Source organism: Kogia breviceps, chromosome 3 (genome assembly GCF_026419965.1).
Source record: "Kogia breviceps isolate mKogBre1 chromosome 3, mKogBre1 haplotype 1, whole genome shotgun sequence".
Taxonomy (NCBI): domain Eukaryota; kingdom Metazoa; phylum Chordata; class Mammalia; order Artiodactyla; family Physeteridae; genus Kogia; species Kogia breviceps.
This window is the reverse complement of record NC_081312.1, coordinates 170,332,133-170,339,577: the sequence shown is the minus strand read 5'-3', so window position 1 is coordinate 170,339,577 and position 7,445 is coordinate 170,332,133.

Here is a 7,445-nt window from a genome sequence, read left to right as displayed (position 1 = left end):
GATATGCAACCCCTATACACAGTAAGTTGTATACCTTTATTGAAAAACATTAAGGAAGACCCAAATAAAGGGAATGATATTATATGTTGATGGGCAGGAAAGTTTAACCTCAAAGTGTCATAATTCACATAATGATCTATAGCGTTAATGCAACTCCCATCAAAGTTCACAGCAGAGTTTATGTGTTCATTTTTATAAAACATGACAACTGTACCCTCGAGGAAGAGCAAAGACTATCCAAGACACTTCTGAAGAAGATGATGAAAGAGAAAAGACTACCTCTGCCAAACACAGACTCAGGATAAAGCTAGAGTAATTAAGGCAACTGTGTTATTGGCAGACAGGCAAAGTGACCAATGGAATGAAATAGCCTGAAACAGAATGCAAAAGAGGAACATTAAAATATGACCTAGGGGTCATGGCACATCCTTGGGGAAAAGAGAAACTGCTCAATGACAAAAAATAGTTATCCCTATGGAAAAAGAAATGAACATGGATCCTCACTATACAAGTAAATCCTGAATAGATTAAGAACTTGAATGTCAAGAGAAAAAATTTTAACTTTTAGAAGAAAACATAGGTGACTTCTTCTAGCCTGCAAGTAAGGACTAATTTTAAAATAAGGCCTTATCTACAAAATACTTGACCACTACTCCTCAAAAGTGTCAGGGCATGAAAAGTAAAGAAAGCCGGAGAAACGTTCCTGGAACAGATTAAGAGATGTGACAGATGCACTGTGGTTTCCTGCGTGAGGTCCTTGAACAGAAAAGGCTGTGAATGGAAAAATCCAAAATCCAGAGTCTGGTGTTTAGTTAATAGTAATGCACCAGTGTTGGTGTCTTAATTTTAACAATGTCCCATGGTAATGTAGGATAATGTTAGGGAAAATGGAAACTGGTCAGGGGAGACCGGAACTCTGCATTTACCATCCTTGCAACTCTTCCGTAAATCTAAAATTATCCCAAAAGATATTTATTTATTTAGAAAATAAATAAGACCAAAGAATCTCTAATGATAAAATACCGATAAACTTGACTACCTAAAATTAATAACTTTTTTCATCAAAAATACCTTCAGCCACTCATTGATAATTGTTAAAAACTGGTGTATTGTTAAAACCCAGGTATCTGGGTATTCATTATATTATACTTTCGACTCTTATGTGTTTGAAATTTTCCACGATAAAAAGTACAAAATAAAAAAACACACAATTTAAAAAACAAACAAACAGAAGACACCCTAAAGAAAGTGAAAAGACAAATTACAGACTGGAAGAAGGTATTGCCATAAATATCACTGATGAAAGATTACTACCAAATATACATAAAGACCTCCTAGAAATCAATAAGTAAGAAAACACAACGCAATAGAAAATAGGTAAAGGATATGAACAAGCATTTCAGAGAAAAGGAGCCAGTTCTGACTGAGGAACTGCCGTTTCTACTACCCGTCCGGCAAAGCATCCTTACTTTCTGGGACAACAAGATATTCCACAATAATTTGGAGAATTGTCTGAGGATGGCCAAAGTGACTGCAGGGCCCCTCTGGCCCACAACTGGGACCCCATGATCTCTCGGATCACATTTAAGGAAAATGTATTCAACTGGTTGTTGAAAAGCCACCCAGGCCAAGTTATTTTCTAAAATTCAGTCAGTTTCCATCCTAGATGCGTCAGCTTCTTTGTCTAATCACAATGAAACCGCAAACCAGTCCCAGTTGGGAAGATCAATCAAAGATGGCCAGCAGCATCCCTGTGTTTGGACAAGCCAGCCTTATTCTTCGTCCTATCAAAGCATGTTAGGAGGACCTATGGGATTTGGGACAGGTGGTATGGAGGAGGGTTTAAGGGCATGGGCTTTGCTCTGGGTTGGTTACTGTTGAGACACAGGGGTAAGTTATGCCCAGACGTCTTAATCCTGTCTATGGGAAGGGCAGGCTAGAGCAGCTGTCACTTATTAGCCAGAGCGGGTGTCTGGTACTTTGCAGCTTTGGCAATGGTCATGTCTTCTCTTTGTTGAGACATGATCATAAGGTGGTTTTGTTTTTGCCATGATCCAGCATGGTCACAGAGTGGCCCTGGGGTTCTGTGATATCGTTGGGCTTCAGCAGAACACTGATCCCTTCCTGTGGGTGCCAGCTGCTCAGAGCAGCCCCAGGCCCCAACTGCTGGGATCTGCCAGTGCCTGGGCATCGGGGATGCTTCTCTCCTTCTCAGAGAAAGTCTACAGAACTGCCTACTGCTCTTCCATAAGCTCACAAAGGACAATGAAATATTGAGAAATGTTTCCACATCGAAATAGACTGAAGAGAAATGATACTGCGTGATCTGGGTTTCAATTCCAGATGAGAAAAATATGAAATGTAAATCGGGATTGTTATTAGCTGGCGGTGTTGTATAAATGTTTCCGGCTTCTGATTGCCCTGTGGTTATGCAAGAGAACACACTCAAGTATTTAGGGGCAAAAGGGGTACAGGATCAGCAACTTATTCTCAATCAGTTCAGGAAGAAGAATGTTTACATGAACAGAGTAATAGAGTAATTTGTTGCTCAAATAAACCACATTGAGCAAAATGTAAATAACTGGTGCATCTGAGAGGGGGCATAACAGGGTTCTCTGTGCTATGCTTTCAACATTTTTGCAGGTTTGAAATTACAAGAAAATGAAAATTAACTCCCCCCCCCACCCCAAAAGGGCAAACCCTAAACAAAGGATGGTTTTTCTTAATTTTCTTCTTCCAAAATGGCAACAAAAACATAGCCCCACAGCTGGGGCTCCAGAGCCTGTACTTGCCTGGAATGAGGAGGACTCAGGCCCTGGTTTCTCCACGAGGCACAGGGAAGGAAGTGGAGCTGGAAACCGCGGGTCTCTGCGTCCTCTGCTGTTCTGACTTGGCGAATTCAGCCAGAAGTGGGTCCATCACCGTGTGGGTCTCAGGCATCACTTAGATCAAGTCTTCTTTTCTAAACGTGAAAAATGAAGTACAGCACCATTAAAGTTTGTTCTCAAACTCAGGCTTCACAGAGTTGTGAGAACAGTGGGACAATGTTTCTGAAAGTGTTCTGACAAGAACACAGCTTTTTTCTTAGTTTCTGTTTTGATTTTTGTTCTTCACTCCAGTGAATCTGGTATTATTATGCACAAGTCATTTTCTTTCATTCTATGCCTATTTTACTTTTTTTAAAAAAAATAAATGCGATTATTATCAAATGACTCTTCTGCATCTGTTGGTATGATTATAGATATGGATTTTATTGATATTTTGAATTTGTGATTGAATTATATCAATAGATTTCCTGATATTGAAATCAACCTTGCACTCCTAATCAGAATTTATCAATTTTTGATATGTTGCTTGAGTCAGTTTGCTAATATTTTACTTAAAATTTTGGGCATCTCTATTCATAAGGGAGATTGATTTATAACTTCATTATTTGATTCGTCTATCAGGTTTTGATGTAAATGATGCAGGACTCATAAGTGAATGAATGAACTATTTTTATGGCCTGGAATAGTTTAAATAACATTGGAATGAACTGTTCTTTAAAGATTAGATAGAACTCAACTGTGACATTGTGTTAATGGCAGATTCCCAATCAACATTTCACTTTTTTCTACGGTAATTGTTCTATTATTCTTTCATCAATTTTGACAATTGTACTTTTTCTAAGAAATCGTCCATTTCCTCTAAGTTTTCAAGTTTGGTCAAAGAATTGCAAGTGATATTCTCTTAAAATTATTTTAATATCTATGTAGCTGTGGCTATATCTCCTTTTTCCTTTTTCAATTTGTAATCAGGCTCAGAGGGCTTTTTCCATATTGAGTTATTCAAATAACTCTAGGATTTATTTGTTCTTGTAAAAATATTTTGGTTTTTTATTTCACTGATTTCAGCATTAATGTTTTTAATTCCTTTTCTTGTACTTTCTTTTTTTTTTGAGGTACGCGGGCCTCTCACTGTTGTGGCCTCTCCCGTTGCGGAGCACAGGCTCCAGACGCACAAGCTCAGCGGCCATGGCTCGCGGGCCCAGCCGCTCTGCAGCATGTGGGATCTTCCCGGACCAGAGCATGAACCCATGTCCCCTGCATCAGCAGGCGGACTCTCAACCACTGCGCCACCAGGGAAGCCCCTCTTGTACTTTCTTTCAATCTTATTTTTCTTTTTTTAATTTTTAAAAACGACTGCTAAGTTATTTTATATTTTTGTTTTTATTCTTTAATTATGAAGGGATTTAAGGCTATAACTTCTCTTTGGAATACAGCTTTAACTACATCCTGTATATTTTGGCACAGTGTTAAAGAAACTTTAATTTTGATTTTTGGTGGGTTTTATTTTGTTTTTTGGTTCCAAGTGTTATTTTGAAGGATATTTTTCTTTCTTTCTTTTCAAATTTACATTCAGTAAAATTGACTCTTTTTAACTACAGTTCTATACATTCTGACAAAAGCCATCTCACAACCACAACAATGGAGATACTAACAGGTCCATCACACTTCCCCTGCCCCCCACGTTATTCCTCTGTGTTATCACTTTGCAATCAAACTCTCCACCAAGTCTTAGACCCTGGCCATCACTGGTCTGTTCTCCATCCCTGTAGTTTTTCCTTTTCTAGAACATCATATAAATGGAATCCTAAAATTTGAACCTTTTGAGTCTGGCTTATCTCACTTAACATGATACATTTGAGATTCATGTACACTGCTGCATGTATCAATAGTTCATTTCTTTTTATTGCCAAGCAGTTTCCCATTATATGCCTGTACCAGTTCATCTAGGCAGCAGTTGGGACATTTGGGCTGTTTTCAGTCTCAGCAATTATCAATAAAGCTGCTAAAGATATCCCCATAGAGGTTTCTGTGTGAACATAGGTTTTCGTTTTACTTAGGTGAATATCCAGAAGTGGGATTGCTGGGTCATATGGTAGGTTTGTGTTTAACTTTATTAAAATGGTCAGTTTTTCCCAGTGTCTCTACTATTTTGCATTCCCACCAGCAATGTATGAGCATTCCAGTAGCTCCACATCCTCACCAGCACTTCGTATTATTGGATCAGAATGGTGGAGACTGTTTCTTAACTTTCAAGTTTTAAATATCATTTTGGCCATCTTTGTAATGTGTACTTTTATTATCTCTTATCTACCTAATTGAATTGGTATGATCAGAAAACATAGCCAGTAAACTTTCTGCTTTTTAAAATTAAGGTTTTCTCTGTCATTGATCTTTTCCATAAATATCTATATGTAAAATATACATATATTTAACTTTTATTGAGATATATATAGTTCACATACCATAAAATTCACCATTTAAAGTATATAATTAAGTGATTTATAATATATTCACAATGTTGTGCAAATATCACCCCTATGAATGGAAGATTTTTATCATTTCAAAAAGAAACTCCATAGCCAGTAGCATTCACTCCACATCCCCCTCTTCCCAGCTCACAGCAACAATTTATCTACTTTCTATCTCTATGGATTTGTCTATTCTGGACATTTCACATAAATGGAATCATACACTATGTGGTCTTACAGGACTGGCTTCTTTCACTTAGCATCATGTATTCAAGGTTCATCCATGTTGTATGTGGCATGTATCAGAATTCCATCCCTTTTTGTGGCTGAATAACATTCCATTGTATGGATACACTACATTTTATTTTTCCATTCTTCAGATGATGGATATTTGGGTTGTTGCTCCATTTTTTGGTATTATGAACAATGTAACTATAAATACTTGTATACAACTTTTTGTATGAATATAAGTTTTCAACTCTGCTGAGTATATATCCAAGAGGGAATTGCTGGATTGTATTCTATGTTTACATTTTTGAGGAACTGACACATTTTCCAGGGCAGCTGGACCATTTTATTATCTTCCCACCAGCAAAGGATTCTCATTTCTCCACATCTTTGCTCACACTAGTTCTTACAGCCACCCTAGTGGGTATGAAGTGGTAGCTTTTTGTTGGTTGATTTGCATTTCCCTAATGACTAATGATACTGGGCACGTTTTTCATGCACTTGTTGACCATTTGTATTTCTTCTTTGGAGAAATGTCTGTTTCTTGGTCATTAGCTGACTCAATTATCAGAATGACTGTCATGGTATCAAAAAGTTTGTATTCTAATAACCCTTATTCTACTTAATATTGATCCCAAAATGCAAGAGGAGTGATGCTGGCAATGCAAATATGCCAAAGAGAAGCTGCAAATGCTTCAGTAAGTGAAAAGGCAAAAGTTCTTGACTTAATAAGGAAATAAAATCATATGCTGAGGTTGCTAAGATAATGAATCTTCTATCAATGAAATTGTGAAGAAGAAAAAACAAATTCAAGCTAGTTTTGTGTTTTGGGGGGTTTTTTTGTTTTTGTTTTTTTGCGGTATGCGGGCCTCTCACTGTTGTGGCCTCTCCCGTTGCGGAGCACAGGTTCCAGACGCGCAGGCTCAGCGGCCATGGCTCATGGGCCCAGCCTCTCAGCGGCATGTGGGATCTTCCCGGACCGGGGCACAAACCCGTGTCCCCTGCATCAGCAGGCAGACTCTCAACCACTGTGCCACCAGGTAAGCCCTCATGCTAGTTTTGCTGTTGAACTCAAACTGCAAAAGTTACAGCCACACAGTGTGTGACAAGTGCTTAGTTAAGATGGAAAAGGCATTAAATTTGTACAGTAAGACATTTTGAGAATGAGGGACTACATTTACATAACTTTTATTATAGTATATTGTTATAATTTTTCTATTTTACTACTGGTTATTGTTATTAATCTCTTACTGTGCCTAATTTATAAATTAAACTTTATCATAGGTATGTATGTATGTATAGGAGAAAACATAGCATATATAGGGTTTGGCACTGTCCATGGTTTCAGGCATCCACTGGGGGTCTTGGAATGTATCCCTCACAGATAAAGGGGGACTAGTATATTTCTTGAATGCAAAGTTCTCTGTATATAAAACTGCATATCTATTAAACTGTATTCATTGATTATCTTGTCCAATTTCTCTGTTTTTACATGCTTTTTTATCTAATAGGTTGGCCATTCTGAGATTGATACATTAAAATCTCCCATCATAATTGGCACCATGTTGATAATTTTTGAAGCTGGCTGATGAAAACACAGGAGTCATAACACTTTTCTAACATAGTGTAATTCTTTCCTCTTCTATGTATGTTTGGAAATTTCCTTAAAAAGAAGTCTACTTCTTAAATCTTCAACTACAATCACACTTTTACAACATTCTCTTTGCATTCCTAATCATTTTTGCTTTATACGTTTAGCTGCTATGTTGTTTGGTGAATACAGATTTATACTGATTATATTTTTTTCATAAAGTCTGCCTTTATTATAAGGCCTCTTTCTATTTTGTTTTGTATTAGTAATCTTAAACACTACTTTGTCTAAGGTTAATATTGCTACTTCTGGGTTTTTTCCTCCCTGTAT